The following is a 16,717-nucleotide window of genomic DNA, read 5'->3' on the forward strand; positions in this document are numbered from 1 at the left end:
GCAGTGTGCAACCCGGCTGCCGCGTTTCTTCCCTCCTAACAGTGACTGAGCTTCAGTAAATTACTTAATTGGCTGTAAAGCTCTTATAGATGTCCAGCAGACATCCATAATCTACAGAATCCCGATAGTGCAGGAGGCCTTTCAATCCATCAAGTCTGCACCAACCTTCCTAAAGAACACTCTACCCAGGTCCACTTCCTTTCCCAACCCACCCTATCCCTGTAACATAAACTGCATATCCCTGGACAATTTTGCATGACCAATCCATCTAACCTGCACGACTTTGGACTGTGGGAGGAAACTGGAGCACACGGAGGAAACCTATGCAGACACGGAGAGAACGTGCAAAGTCTGGACAGTCACTCAACACCTGAATTGGACCCAGATCCCTTGTGCTGTGAAGCAGCTGGGCTCATCTCTATGCCACCATGCTGCCCCTTGAAAAGCACTCTATCCATGCAAGTATTTTGGATTCAACAGTGAAAGAATTGCAAAAGATATTTAGAGCATACGAACTAGGAGCAGGAGTAGGCAATTCAGCCCCTTGAGCCTGCTCCGCCATTCCATACGATCATGGCTGTGAACCTGCCTTATTCCATCGAGGCGGTTAGGACCAGGGACTGCCAGGTCTGCGCGGACTGCAAACCACACTTTTATCGGCCAGACCGAGCACACCTGGTAAAGGCCTACACCCCTTTGAACGCCTCAGCATTGATTTCAAAGGGCTCCTCCCCTCCACTGACCGTAACGTGTACTTCCTCAACATCCTTGACGAGTAGTCACGTTTCCCTTTTGCCATCCCATGCCCAGACATGACCTCTGCCACAGTCATCAAGGCCCTGAGCAGTGCTTCACCTTGTTTGGTTTCCCCACTTACGTCCATAGTGATCGGGGTACGTCCTTCATGAGTAATGAGCTGCGTCAGTTCCTGCTTAGCAAGGGCATCGCCTCAAGCAGGGCTACCAGCTACACTCCCCGGGGGAACGAACAGGTGGAGAGGGAGAACGCGACGGTCTGGAAGGCCGTCCTTCTTGCCCTACGGTCTAGAGGTCTCCCAGTCTCCCACTGGCAGGAGGTCTTTCCCAATGCGCTCCAATCCATCCGGTCGCTTCTCTGCACCACTAGTAATGTGACTCCCACGAGAGGATGTTTGCCTTCTCCAGAAGGTCCACCTCAGAGGTTTCATTCCCGACCTGGCTGATGGTTCCAGGGCCCGTCCTCCTCTGACGACATGTGAGGACTCATAAGTCGGATCCTCTGGTAGAGAGGGTCCTTCTCCTCCATGCGAATCCCCAGTACGCCTACGTGGCTCACCATGAAGGGCAGGAGGACAGTCTCCCTTCGGAATTTGGCACCTGCAGGTTCCCCAGCGACAGTCACCAGCGCTCCCGACTCTATTCCTCCCCTCTCCACTACTACTTGACCCGGCCCTATACCCCCTTCCCCCGTTGCTGTCCACCCGCCTGAGAACACAAAAGCTGACTTGCTCCCGGGCACGTAGGCCTCAACGTCTCAGCCGACTTCGATACCCACAGCACAGCCGGAACTGAGGCGGTCACGGCGGACAATCAAAGCCCCCGTCAGACTCAATCTCTGATGCAACTTGTTCACTTCACCCCCGCCGGACTTTTTATTAAACAGGGGGTGAATGTGGTGAAACCACGTGCTGTACAGTATTGCCACTATATTACATGTTGTACGGTTTTGGCTCTGCCCGTGGCTCCTCCCCCTAGGGCCTGGGTATATAAGCTGCCGACCTCTCACACTGCCTCATTCTGGGGCACGCTGCCAGCTCTGTTGTAAGTCAATTAAAGCCATAGTTGATTCACTCTGCGTTTTCCGTCTTGATTGATGGCATATCAGGCTGATCGCCTCTTGGCCTCAACACCCACTTTCCTGCCCGTCCTCCATAACCCTTCTACCCATTGCTCATTAAAAATCCGTCAAACACCCCCTCAGATTTACTCAATGTCCCGGCATCCACCGAGCTCTGGGGTAGTGAATTCCGCAGATCCACGGTCCTTTGGAGAGAAGTAATTCCTCCTCATCCCTGTTCTAAATCTGCTGCCCCTTACCCCGAAACGGAGACCGCGAGAACGTTCTAGAATGCCGCGCAAGAGGAAGCATCTGCTGCGCGCCCTCTACTTAAGGCCAAGTCCTCAGCGGTACATTAAAAAAATATATGAAAATGCTGGGAGCATTCTGACAGGTGTCTGTGGAGTGAGGAGCAGAGTTGGCAGGAAGTTCAGTTGGGTTGACCATTCTTCCATCAAGTTGGCTCCTCAACCAAACCACCCCTCCTTCGCCCTCCCTCCCTCACAGGGAACGTCCTGACGCACGGGCGGCGCGCGCTTACGTCACGGGCGTGTGTGTTGACGTCGCGCTGTTTTGAAAGGAGGAAGAGGAAAAAAAAGGGGGAGGTGGAGGAAAGAGGGGGGGGGGGATCGAGTCGGGGCGGCAGCGGAGGAGGAGTGAGCTGGGGGAGGAGGTGGAGGAGGAGGAGGAGGGGGGGCGGCGCGATTGATGGGCAGCGAGAGGCCGTGCAGCCACCGCCAGGCCTGCTCCGAGCGCCGGAAACCCAGTTCGAAGGCAGCGGGGAGTCGGGAGCGGTGCTGGGGGCCTCGGTCCCGGGAGCCGTGTGAGCGGGAGAGGCCGAGCGGAATATGAGGGGGGGAAGGTAAGGAAAGGAAGGGGAAGAAGGGAAGGCCTCAGGCAGCCTGGCTCCAGACTCCCAGAGTTGGAGCACCACTCACTCACTCAGCACCTACTCACTGGCCCGCATGCAACAAAATTATACCCAGCAAATGAAATAAATTAATGTGCAGCTTAATCGTTTAATTCTTTTATATGTATATATGTGTGGGCAAAAAGGTGCTTAGAATCATGTGTTTCTCGCGGAGATATTTTTAAAAAAATGAGTGATCTAAAGCGAGTTCACATGTACATACATGATGGAGAGAAAGAAACAGGCAGGCCGTCTGGGTGGTCGGTCCCACGAATGCAGTTGGTTGTAGTGGTAAATATTTTTCAGGGTGGGCTGTGTCAGTGAATTTCTTGGCTGGGAATTAGATTTTTTTTTGACAGACGAGAGTCCGGGGGGTGGGGGAGGGGGAGGGGGGGAAGGTGGTGGCAGATGAGAAAGTGGAGTTAAGGCCACAACCAGATCAACCCTGATCTTATCCAATGGCTCAGCAGGCTTTAAGGGCCGAATGGCCTGTCCCTGCTCCCAAGTCTATGTTCAATGGCCTGTCCCTGCTCCCAAGTCTATGTTCAAATACAAATTTTGGGTGCCAAGTCAAAATTGTACATTGTATGGGTGTTTAATATATTTAGAAAGTGGGTTTTTTGAAACCGCACTTGGTAGGTGGTAAAATATACAAGGCGTACTGAAAAATATCTTGAGGCTAAACTATTGTAGAAAAACCTGAAAATGAAAAACAGAACATGTATAAAAAACCATGCATTAATTAAAAAAGATGGGAGTTGTAACGACATCAGCATTTCTCCCATTATACTGATCTCTGTAAGTTGTCAGATACTGGTTTCTGATGGGATATGATCTTGCGTGCAGAATATGTGGTTGAAGGTGAGGTGCATGATTGGATTTGAAAATAATCCGCCAGAGTAAATCTGCAACCAAATTATTTGTGATGTTAAATATCAGTCAGTTTGAGCCAGTCAGAATAATTTCTGTCACTTTGAGACTTTACAATTGGGACAGACCTTTGACTGTTTGGCTCATTTGCGATGAATAATTTTCCCACACTCCAGGTGTCAGCCTTTTATACAAATGTGCACAAACTTGGGCAATGAAATGTGTGTGCAACTAACAGCAGAGAACTATGTTAAAGGTTTGTAATAATTCTATTAACCGAGTCACTGGGCTTTTCAAATGACTATAAATGAATGAAGATGTGAATTGCTTCTCGTTTTATTCATACTGTGACTGTCTTGACACCTGTTGCTGAGCATAGTGATGTGGTATAGAGCGAAATGATGTGATCTCCGAGGGTTATTTTTCAGTGATGCATCTGTGTAACCATATACTTAGAGTTCAGAGCAGCTTAGGGTCCCAGATGTCTGTAGGCCTCTGATAATTTGAATATGGTCTTTTTTCAAGTTTAAATCTGGCCAATAGGTGTTGAGAATCCAAAGCATCACAGGAAATCCAATCCACGTACAAATAGTATAGAAACCAAATGTAATGCTGCTCGCTGCAACAACTTCAGACGTCAACTAACTCATTCAAGACCAGGGAAAGAATTTGGGATTTTCCAGATATGCAGGATATCAAGTGACTCATTAACAAGATGAGCCAGAACAAGATTTTCATTGGAATTGATGTAGTGAAGTTAAGGGGTTCATTTTAATATCTAGACGTAGGAAAGTGGAATGATTGTTCCTTAGATCCTGTCCTGTGTGATGAGTTTCTTAATTCCCCCACAGCCATCATTTCCATACGTAAAGGGAGTGATTTGTGCTAAAATTTATTTCTACAGTTACCAGCTGTCTTTTTGAGTATTTCGGGTACATTCTGTGTATACGAGTCTAGGCAGTGACTTGTCAATCCGTTAAACAGTAGTAACATCCTGATCAAGTTCCTCGCCCATGTTTGAGTAATTCAGTAAATATGGATGATGCACTTTGTTTTAAAATAAAATCATATTCCCATGGCAACTTCCAATGCAACTGCAAAAGATGCACTATCTGACCTTCAAGCGTTCCAAATGCTCCTGGTGGATGAAACAGAACTTCTTTTAATTTAATATATTGCATTCACTGCTTACAATGTGCTGTGCTCTATACTGGAAAAATCAAACGTAGTTTGGGTGACTGCTGCGATACACACACTTGGCAGATGTGACCCTGAGATTCCAGTCACCTGTCATTTTAATTCTCTGCCCCACTCTGATCTCTCTGTCCCCTGGGCTTCACTAGAATAAGGTACGAGACAATATATCTGTGAGGAACTGCACCTCACCTTTCCGTGGCAGTCTTCTATATTCAATCTTGAGTTAACAATTATCAAAAATGCCTTCGGCTCTATTTTCTCAGACGGCAGTTTGCGATGATACTCCTATTCTCCATTTGCACCTACTCTAGACCCATTTTTAATCCCCTTTTGTCTCAATGCATCCCTTTTGTAATTTTAAACTATCCTGCCTTCCACCTTATCATAGATCTTATTGTTCTTTTGGCCCATGCTTTCGCTGCCTCTATACTTGCCTCAAATCTAAAGTATTGTACACAATACATAAAGTGTTAGCATGCAGATACAGTAAGCTATTAAAGCAAATACAATATTGGTCTTTATTGCAAGGAGTTGGAGTATAAAAGAAGAAAAGCCTTGTGTGCTACAACTTTATAGGGCTTTGGCATGACCACACCTAGAGGATTGCATATAGTTTTGGCATCCTTATTTATGGAGGTGACTTTCTATGATGAAGGTATTGCCTTATGAAGAAAATGTTATGCAGGAAGGGCCTGCACTCATTTTTATTAGCTTTTTGGGGCTGTGTTTTTCTTTGAACATCTCCTACCTCCTTAAGCTCCTCTAAAGAACTTGGAGTGGTTTGTTAGAGGTGTTTCAAATCATTAAGGAATGGGAAAGATTAGTTGGCGACATGGTGTTTCCAGTCATTGAGGAAAGGGACACTGAAGATTGGCAACCCACAGCAGGAGGAATTATTTTTACCAAGAGGCTGTGGAATACACCACCAAAGTTAGCAATTGTAGCAGGGATCATGTGAGCATTGAAGAATGTTTTAAAGAGAGTTGAAGGAAACAGGAATAAGAATTAGGCAAGTTGTCAATTGCTGATTATTAATTGTCTCCTGAAGCTTGCTTGATTAACTTGAATTTTCCAGAAATTTTCCTGAATTGGCTATATGTTTTTTTTCTTCCTTTTGTCCCTTGATTGTGAGCTAAGAGTTGGGTTGATGGGTTTGAATTCTTTATATTCTTTCATGGAATTTGAGTGTTGCTGGAAATGCCAGCATTTGTTATCCATTCTAGTTACCCTCGAAGGTGTAAACTACCTTCTGGAACTGCTGCAGTCTATCTGGTGTAGGTTTAGTACAACTTAGTGGCTCGCTAGACCATTTCAGAAGGCAGTTAAGACTCCACTACACTGTGTGGGTCTGTACCCACATGTAGGCCGGACCAGGTAAGGACTGCAGAGTTCCTTCCCTTCATGGTCACCATTAGTGAGACTAGCTTTTAATTCCAGATTTATTAATTAATTGAATTAAATTCCACCAGCTGCCATAGTGGGATTTGAATAGAGGTCGCCAGAGCATTAACCTGGCTCTTTAACCAGCAAAATGACCATTATGCCATCGCTCATGGGTGGGATGGACCAGTGGCTCTGATAGTTTGTCATATCCTCTTTTCTTTTTAGAAAATATTTTATTGAGGCATTTATAATTTTAACAATTTTCAACATCAAATTTCAATGAAGACAAAAAACACGGCAATGTAACACAAATCCCTCGGACACAAGCCCCATATCCTCTCTTTTTATGCATTTTATGACTTGCGTTGTTGAGAGGACAAAATTAAATGGGGTGTACATGGTTCAGATACATTAAAATTTCAAACCTGCCGCAAGCATTTGCTGTCAGTGGAAAGTACAAATATTTATAATCTGCTAGTACTTCATAAATTGATCATGGTTGATTATGAAACTATATCCTACAGTAATTTAAGTTGTAAAAAAGAGTTTTCTTTTGTAGGGATGTCTTTCGATGTAACCAACTCTCGCTGCTGCATTGATGTATGATGGGAAAAAAATGTTCAATAAGAAATGAAGATAGAGGTACTGGTGAGTACGGTGGCCACCTTAACAGCAGTTCAGAGGGCACTGGAACCATTGGTGTGATAGTATTTGCTCTCCTCTGCCTTGAAATGCTCTGCAATTGGCATTCCAAAAATTTTCCCTATGTATGTCTGACAGATGCGGTTGATCAGTTTCTCCCTTTGTCAGTGCTTTGCACTCTGCGTCCAATGCTTTTGCTTTGGATGTGTTTTTACGTTCTGAATTTCCCTCCCCTCATTTTGCCTTTTCCTGCCTTTTTGCTCACTGCTTGGAAACAGTGGAAGATACTGGGTTATGGTGGCAGAACCTGACAATTTTAGACTGCTTTTGGAAATAGCACCAACACAATGGAGTAATTCGCCTCTTCTGCCCCCCAATAAAAAAAAAATCTCTTTTTATTTCCGTTGTTCAGTGTAATCTTGTGTCTGAAATTTGCTGCTTGGCAATGTTGGCAGCAAATACCAAAAGTTAGACTATGTTCCTGTTGCAAATTTGCACAACAGTTAACGTTTCAGCTCTCTGACCTTTCATCAGAAAGGGAAAAGTTACAGATATAATTGATTTTGAGGAAGGAGTGGGTGGGACAAGGACCAAAGGAAGGTCTGTGAGAGGGTGGAAGGCAGCAGAGATTGAATGATAGAAAAATTAGTCTTGTAGGGCAAAGAGAATGGTGATGGAGCAAGAAAAGAAACAAGGATACACAAGATGTGCGAAGTGCACGTGTGCTGCGTCTGAAAGGACCGAGACGCACAAAGAAAAGGGAACAATATAGGGGGAGTAGAATTTCAAGTCTAAAGTTCCTGAGCTCAGTGTTAAGTCTGGAAGTCTTTAGGTGTTCAATTGAAATTTGAGGTGCTGTTTCTCAAGATAACTTTGAGCTTCACGGGAATAACGGCTGAGATGTCAGCGTAAGAGCATGGTGGAAAATTAAAATATCAGGCCACTTGGAGCTCGAGGTCAGGCTTACGGATTGCATATAGGTGTTCCGCATAGTGGTCACCCTCACTCAATTTGTGTTTAGCCTTCCCAGTATAGAGGAGTCTGCATTGTGAGCAGCAGATACAGTTGGCTAAATTGAAGGTTAGTGCACCCAAATTGCTGCTTTGCCTGGAAGGAGTGTTTGGGGCCGTGGATGGTGAAGAGAAAGGTCAAAGGGAAGGTGTTACATCTGTTTTCATGGGAAGGGAACGGTGTATTGGGGCTGATTGGGGAATGAACCAGGGCATATTGGAGGAAATTATCAATTCTTTCATGCAATGGAGGCATAGCTGGAAAGCTGCCCATCCCTAAGTGCCCTTGAACTGAGTGGCTTGCTTGGCCATTTTGGAGGGTAGATTAGAGTCAATCACACTGCAGTGGATCTGGAATAACATGTCGGCACGAACAGGAAAGGTAGGCTGATTTCATTCCCTAAAGGTGATTGATGAAACAGTTAGGTTTTTTGTGATGATCGGTGATAGTTTCATGGGGCGGGATTCTCCGACCCCCCCGCCGGGTCGGAGAATCGCCGGATTGGGGGGGTCGCCGAATTCTCCGGCATCGGAGATTCGGCGGGGGCGGAAATCGCGCCGGTCGGCGGCCCCCCCCCCCGGCGATTCTCCGGCCCGCAATGGGCCGAAGTCCCGCTGCTGTAATGCCGGTCCCGCCGGCGTGAATTAAACCACCTCCCTTACCGGCAGGACCAGGCGGCGCGAGCAGGCTCCGAGGTCCTGGGGGGGGGGGGGGGGGGGGGGCCGCCGCGCGATCTGGCCCCGGGGGGGGGGGGGGGCGCGATCTGGCCCCGGGGGGGTGCCCCCACAGTGGCCTGGCCCGAGATCAGGGCCCACCGATCCGCAGGCGGGCCTGTGCTGTGGGGGGCACTCTTTTCCCCCCAGCGTCGGCCATCGCCGACGCGGAGGTGACCCCCCTGCGCATGCGCGGGGATGACGTCAGCAGCCGCTGACGCTCCCGCGCATGCACGGACTTCAGCCGGCCGGCAGAGTCCCTTCGGCCCCGGATGGCGTGGCGCCAAAGGCCTTCCACGCCAGCCGGCGGGCCGGCAACCACTGCGGCGCGGGCTTAGCCCCTAAAGGTGAGGGCTTGGCCCCTAAAGGTGCGGATTCTCCGCACCTTTGGGGTGGCCCGACGCTGGAGTGGTTCACGCCACTCCATCCCACCGGGATCCCCCGCCCCGCCGGGTAGGGGAGAATCCCGACCCTTGTCACCATTACTGAGATTAGTTTTCAGTTCCAGATTTTATTAATTGAATTTAAATTCCACCAGTTGCCATGGTGACAATTGAAATTGTGTTCCCAGGGCCAGGGTCTCCTTCCAATGTCATTAGACCATAAGACCAGATGACATCGGAGCATAATTAGGCCACTCGGCCCATCGAGTCTACTCTGCCATTTGATCATGGCTGATATTTTTCTCATCCCCATTCTCCTGCCTTCTCCCCATAATCCTGATCCCCTTATTAATCAAGAACCTAACTATCTCTGTCTCAAAGACACTCTGATTTGGCCTCCACAGCCTTCTGCAGCAAAGAGTTCCATAGATTTGCCACCCTCTGGCTGAAGAGATTCCTCCTCATCTTTGTTTTAAAGGATTGTTCCTGTAGTCTGAGATTGTGTCCTCTGGTTCTTGTTTTTCCTTCAAGTGGAAACGTCCTCTCCATGTCCATCCTATCCAGGCCACGCAGTATCCTGGGGTAAGTTTCAATAAGACCCCGCTCTTCTCTCTCTCTCTCTCTCTCTCTCTCTCTCTCTCTCTCTCTCTCTTTCCCCCCCCCCCCCCCCCCTCTTTCTAAACTCCAAAGAGTACAGACCCAGAGTCCTCAACCGTTCCTCATACGACAAGCTCTTCGTTCCAGGGATCATTCTTGTGAACCTCCTCTGGACCCTTTCCTCTTAGATATGGGGACCAAAACTGCACACAATACTCCAAATTGAGTCTGAGCAGAGCCGTATGCAGCCTCACAAGTATATTCCTGCTCTTGTATTCTAGCCCTCTTGACATGAATGCTAACATTGTATTTGCCGACTGAACCTGCATGTTAACCTGAAGAGAATCTTGATCAAGGACTCCCAAGTCCCTTTGTGCTTCTGATTTCCTAAGCATTTCCCCATTTACAAAATGCCTCCATTCCTCCTTCCAAAGTGCATAACCTCACAACTTTTCCACATTGTATTCCATCTGACACTTCTTTGCCCATTCTCCTAGCCTGTCCAAGTTCTTCTGCAGCATCCTTGCTTTCTCAATACTACCTGTCCCTCTACATAGCTCTGTTATCATCTGCAAACTTAACATCACAGTGGGCTAAACAGCTGGCTTGTAATGCAGAACAATGCCAGCAGCGCGGGTTCAATTCCCATACCGGCCTCCCCGAACAGGCGCCGGAATGTGGCGACTAGGGGCTTTTCACAGTAACTTCATTGAAGCCTACTTGTGAGAATAAGCTATTATTATTATTATTCCGTTCCTTTTTCCATTATCACTACACCATCACCTACCCCACAGTCTTTCCAGAATGCTGAATGGGGTGGGCGTGGAAGATTAGTTTGGTGGAGGTGGGGGAAATGACAGAAAATGATCTGTTGAATATGGAAACTGATGGGGTGGAAAGTGAGGACAGTGGGGGATGGGGTCGGTGTGGTGGTATTCCTGTCATGGTTCTGGGGCGGGGGGGTGAGAGCAGTATTGTGGCAAATTTGGTAAACATGGTCAAGGACCCTATTAACCTCTATGGGAGAGAAACCTCAATTGAGGAAAAAAAAGAAGACATCTCAATCACTGTTGTGGACGATTGCATGATCGGAACAATGCAATGGGGTTGAGGAACTGGGAGAATGGAATTGAGTCAGTACGGGGTGTAGGGTGTGTGGAAATGTAGTTGAGGTAACTGTGGAAGTTAGTGGACTTGTAATGAATATTAATTGATAGCTGAAACAGAGACTGGGAAGTTGAGGCAAAGAAGAGTTTGAGATGGACCATGCAAAATTGAAACAAGGGTGTAGTTGAAGAGTTTTTACAATTCAAGGCGAGACTCAACAATGTACTGGAAGAGTTGAGGGATAGGGCCCCAAGTAGATTTGGAGCAAGTTGTTCCACATATTTCAGAAAATAGGATCTAGCTAGGGTCCATACATGTACCCAAAGCAAACACCCTTTATTTGGAGCAAGTGAGATGAATTAAAAGAAAAACTGTTCAATGAGAGAACAAGTTCAGCCAAGCAGAAGAGGGTGGCAGTTGATGGAAACTGGTTGGGCCTCCATATTACATTGTCTCGGGTTTATACGGTGTAGGGGACCGGTCCCATTAGTGCTCAGGTGGTGGCAGGAATCCACTTTTCATATGTGGTATAATTTCTTGCAAGAACCTTTTGATCCAGGCAGAAAACATGACGTTTTGCCTTGTTCTCCGGCTGTATAACCTAATCCTGCTGCTTTTTCTCAACAATTTATTTTGACTTGGATGGTTTCAGCAAATCGAATGCTGTGCTTCGTTAATGTTTAACCATTAGCAATGCCAGAGAAACTTGGGTTGTTGAGTGTGCAGTATTCCTATATGTGAGCAGGAATTGACTCAAACGTTTAGGCAATGAATCTTGTTCTCTGGCCACCTATAACAAATGTTTCATCGTCTGTACAAAACATTCTGCCAGCCCATTTGTGGCAGTGATCAGGATCGAACTGGGTGTCTTGAATTCCGTTCTCCTTCAAGTAGTTTATGAACTCTTGAGATATGAACTGCGGTCCATTATCGTTCACCAATTGTTCAGGGTAACCAAAACTGCCGAAGATTTCACCCAATCTCTCTCCGATGACTTTGACTTCATGAAGACAACTTCAGGCCATTTTGAGTGAGCATCAACTAGAATGAGAAACATGCCCCCTTCAAATGTTTGGGCATAATCAACATGTACCCGTTGTCAGACTTCTTCCGCCCTTTCCCATGGCGGCAGTGGGGTTAATGGTGACAGGTTCCACCCTTTGCACAAGTCAAATATATTCCCACTTTCTTGATGTCAGCATCTAGCTGCGGCCACGCAAAATAGTTCCTGACTATCTCCTTCAACCGTACAATACCACGGCCTTCATGTAATTGGTTTAGTTTTCTTAATACTGGTGGAGACAACCAGTCTGTACAAATAACCCGCGTCTTCAGGTGGAATATGGCTTTATCTCTGGGTGTGTTGCTGAAGACTTGTCTCGATGCACCATATCCATAATCACTGACTGTACTGGATCACTTCTGGTACGCTTCTTCACCTTTCTTGTGGTTACAGGAGTGTAATCTGTTTGCTCGAATAGAAAATGTTTCCATGCAAACTGCTTATTGACATTGGGAAAATCCATCTGCACTCACATAGAATCATAGAAGTTTACAGCATGGAAACAGGCCCTTCGGCCCAACCAGTCCATGCCGCCCAGTTTTTACCATTAAGCTAGTCCCAGTTGCCCGCACTTGGCCCATAACCCTCTATACCCATCTTACCCATGTAACTATCTAAATGCTTTTTAAAAGACACAATTGTACCCGCCTCTACTATTACCTCTGGCAGCACATTCCAGACACTCACTACCCTCTGAGTGAAGAAATTGCCCCTCTGGGCCCTTCTGAATCTCTCCCCTCTCACCTTAAACCTATGCCCTCTAGTTTTAGACTCCCCTACCTTTGGGAAAAGATGTTGACTATCTATCTTATCTATGCCCCTCATTATTTTATAGACCTCTAAGATCACCCCTAAGCCTCCTATGCTCCAGGGGAAAAAGTCCCAGTCTATCCAGCCTCTCCTTATAACTCAAACCATCAAGTCCCGGTAACATCCTAGTAAATCTTTTCTGCACTCTTTCTAGTTTAATAATATCCTTTCTATAATAGGGTGACCAGAGCTGCACACCGTATTCCAAGTGTGGCCGTACCAATGTATTGTACAACTTCAACAAGACGTCCCAACTCCTGTATTCAATGTTCTGACCAATGAAATCAAGCATGCCGAATGCCGCCTTCACCACCCTGTCCACCTGCGACTCCACCTTCAAGGAGCTATGAACCTGTACTCCTAGATCTCTTTGTTCTATAACTCTCCCCAACGCCATACCATTAACTGAATAGGTCCTGGCCTGATTCGATCTGCCAAAATGCATCACCTCACATTTATCTAAATTAAACTCCATCTGCCATTCGTCGGCCCACTGGCCTAATTGATCAAGATCCCGTTGCAATCCTAGATAACCTTCACTATCCTCTGTGCCACCAATCTTGGTGTCATCTGCAAACTTACTAACCATGCCTCCTAAATTCTCATCCAAATCATTAATATAAATCACAAATAACAGTGGACCCAGCACCGATCCCTGAGGCACACCACTGGTCACAGGTCTCCAGTTTGAAAAACAACCCTCTACAACCACCCTCTGTCTTCTGTCGTCCAGCCAATTTTGAATCCAATTGGCAACCTCACCCTGGATCCCGTGAGCTTTAACCTTCTGCAACAACCTACCATGCGGTACCTTGTCAAAGGCTTTGCTAAAGTCCATGTAGACAACGTCTACTGCACTGCCCTCATCTAGCTTCTTGGTCACCCCCTCAAAAAACTCAATCAAATTTGTGAGACATGATTTTCCACGCACAAAGCCATGCTGACTGCCCCGAATCAGTCCTTGCCTCTCTAAATGCTTGTAGGTCCTGTCTCTCAGAATACCTTCTAGCAACTTACCTACTACAGACGTTAGGCTCACCGGTCTGTAGTTCCCAGGCTTTTCCCTGCTGCCCTTCTTAAACAAGGGCACAACATTCGCTACTCTCCAATCTTCAGGCACCTCACCTGTGGCTGCCGATGATTCAAATATTAGGGGACCCGCAATTTCCTCCCTAGCCTCTCACAACATCCTGGGATACATTTCATCAGGTCCCGGGGATTTATCTACCTTTATGCGCTTTAAGACTTCCAGCACCTCCTCCTCTGTAATATGCACACTTCTCAAGACATCACTATTTATTTCCCTTAGTTTCCTAACATCCATGCCTTTCTCCACCGTGAATACCGATGAGAAATATTCATTCAGGATCTCACCCAACTCTTGTGGCTCTGCACATAGATGTCCTTGTTGATCCTTAAGAGGCCCTACTCTGTCCCTAGTTACTCTTTTTCCCTTTATGTATCTGTAGAAGCTCTTTGGATTCTCCTTTGCATTATTTGCCAAAGCAATTTCATGTCCCCTTTTTGCCCTCCTGATTTCCCTCTTAACTCTATTTCGACAATCTCTATACTCTTCAAGGGATCCACTTGATCCCAGTTGTTTATGTACGTCATATCCTTCTTCTTCTTTTTGACCAGAGTCTCAATATCTCGAGTCATCCAGGGTTCCCTACTTCTACCAGCCTTTCCCTTCACTCTAAAGGAAATGTGCTTACCCTGAACCCTGGTTAACACATTTTTAAAAGCCTCCCATTTACCAGCCGTCCCTTTGCCTGCCAACAGTCTCCCCCAATCTACCTCTGAAAGTTCCTGTCTGATACCATCAAAATTGGCCTTGCCCCAACTGAAGGTTTGACTGATACTTGATCGTGTGTATGTGTGTGCGCGCGCGCGTGTGTGTGTACCTCCACCCTTTCCATGTAACCCCACCTAACCTTTTTGGACACTAAGGGGCAATTTAGCATGGCCAATCCACCTAACCTGCACATCTTTGGGCTGTGTCTGATAGTAGCGTTTTAACACATCTCCGAATTTGCGGTGTTCACCCCATCTTTTCAGGGTAGCTACAAACTGTGTAATCGATTCACCCTCCTCTTGGTTGTGACTATGAAGTCTAAAACGTTTTGTGATGGCTAAAGGTTTTGGTGAATGGTGGCCCTGCAAAATGTGCACTATTTCTAGGTATGTTTTTGTCCCTGGTCTTTCTGGCTGTATCAGACTCCTAAGGAGTTTAAATATCATCGTCATGCACTTTATTTGTTTTGTATATGAGCTCCATTGCTCTGTATTCTCATCAACTGGTCCCATGGCGCCACAACCCCCCACCATTTTTTCCAAAGGGAGGACCTGCGTGTGCATAATGAGTCATGGATTTTTAGCACTACCTTGCTTCCTCCCCAAAACCTGGCACAACCCGAGCTCATCCTGTTTTCGTCTGTGTTTTGCAAGACCCAGTTCTAATTTTGTTGTTGCAGGGTACTTGCTACTCATGGCTCCCTGGTTCGTTTTGGGCAGAGAGCATGATGGGCTTCTCTCGAAGGTTGTTTCCTTTGGGTTTTTTGGTTCTGGTGGCTGCAACTAATGTTTGCCCCCTCTCCCGACACATCGGCAGCTTTCATGTAGCTACGATTTTAATTTATTATTTTTTTGGGTGCTGACAAATGCTGTTAGCCGACCTCCTCGCCAGTCTTTACGTGGTGGACTCAAGATTGAGTCTGCAATTCTGGGAGGTTCAACTAAAACAGAGGGCGTTATTTAGAAGATGTTAACACTACAGGTTGTAATATTAGACTGCCTGTTTGCCTGTGCAAATGACGTCACGCCCCAGTTCAGCTCCAAGGCTGCTTGTGAAGAAACACTAAAAACACTAGGACTACACAACAGTCACTAACATGAGTGTCTATAGATATTATTTATATGGACTTTCCGAAGGCTTTCAGTAAAGTTCCATAAGAAACTATTTACAAAAATGAAAGCACATGATAAGAATCCAGCTTTTGATGTGTAGGTGACTGAATATGGATAGTAGCTCTGCACTGACAGAATATGACTTTGTGACATCCCCATGGGATCTATAATTGTACATTCAATTTGAGGGAGCGAAGAGCGTGCCCAAGACTAGTATTTTAAACTTAAGTAAGGGTAATTATGAGGGTATGAAAGCAGAAGCAGCTAAAGTAAACTGGCAAATATGTTTAAGGGGTAGGTTTAAAGGGATATTTCAGAATATTCAGAATAAACACAATCCAATGAGGAAGAAAAATTCCAAGGGAATGGCCCATCATCTGTGGATAACTACGAAAGATAATGATAGTATCAAACTTAAAGAAAAATTATATATTTGTGCAAAGACGAGCGCCGGTCAGAAGATTGGAAAGAATGCAGAGCACATTAAAAGTGACAAAAAGATTGATAAGGGCAGAAAAGTTCAAGCTAGCTAGTAATGTAAAGATGGAGAGTAAGAGTTTCTATAGACATTTAAATTAAAAAAAGAAATGTTATAAAATGAACGTTAGTCCTATTGAAATGGCATCTGGGGAATTGATAATGGAAAGCAGGGCTATGGCGGATTAATTAAAGCAATATTTTGCATTGGTCTTCACTATAGAAGACACCAGTAACATCCCAAAAATAGCTGTAAATCAGGAAATGAAAGGGAAGTACTCAGGAAAATTAGAATCGCCAGGCGGTACAGTGGTTTGCACTGCTGCCTCACAGCGCCAGGGACTTTGGTTCAATTGCAGCCTTGGGTCATTGTCTGTGCGGAGTCTGCACGTTCTCCCTGTGTCTGCATGGGTTTCCTCTGGGCGTTCCAGTTTCTTCCCACAAGTCCCGAAAGACATGTTGTTTGGTAATTTGGACATTCTGAATTTTCCCTTTTGTGTACCCGAACAGGCGCAGGCATGTGAAGACTCGGGGCTTTTCACAGTAACTTCATTGCAGTGTTAATTTAAGCATACTTGTGGCAATAAAGATTATCATAAACTGTGTGGAGTTTGCACTTTCTCCCCGTGTCTGCATGGGCTTTCTCCAGGTGCTCCGATTTCCTCCCACGGTCCAAAGTGTGCAGGTTACGTGGATTGACCATGCTAAATTGTCCCTTCGTGTCCAGGGATGTGTAGATTAGGTTTAAGGATTATACGAATAGGGTGGGGAAGTGGGCTTGGGTGGAGGACTCTTTAAGAGAGCTGGGCAGACTTGATGGGCTGAATGGCCT

At 46.1% G+C, this 16,717-nt stretch overlaps 1 protein-coding gene across 4 annotated transcripts in view; it reads left to right on the plus strand.

Moving 5' to 3' along the window:
* The first annotated feature begins 2,500 nt into the window (after positions 1-2,500).
* The window catches only part of phf20l1 (PHD finger protein 20 like 1), a 208,469-nt gene continuing 194,252 nt past the window's right edge, over positions 2,501-16,717 (plus strand). For 2 of the 4 annotated variants that reach the window (XM_072468230.1, XM_072468229.1), the window contains exons 1-2: positions 2,501-2,677; positions 6,735-6,823. The gene's annotated coding sequence lies outside the window, so the exon portion shown is untranslated. The remainder of the gene's footprint in view (positions 2,678-6,734; positions 6,824-16,717) is intronic. The other 2 variants (XM_072468232.1, XM_072468231.1) reach the window with 2 other exon arrangements.

This window comes from Scyliorhinus torazame, chromosome 11 (genome assembly GCF_047496885.1).
Source record: "Scyliorhinus torazame isolate Kashiwa2021f chromosome 11, sScyTor2.1, whole genome shotgun sequence".
Taxonomy (NCBI): Eukaryota; Metazoa; Chordata; class Chondrichthyes; order Carcharhiniformes; family Scyliorhinidae; genus Scyliorhinus; species Scyliorhinus torazame.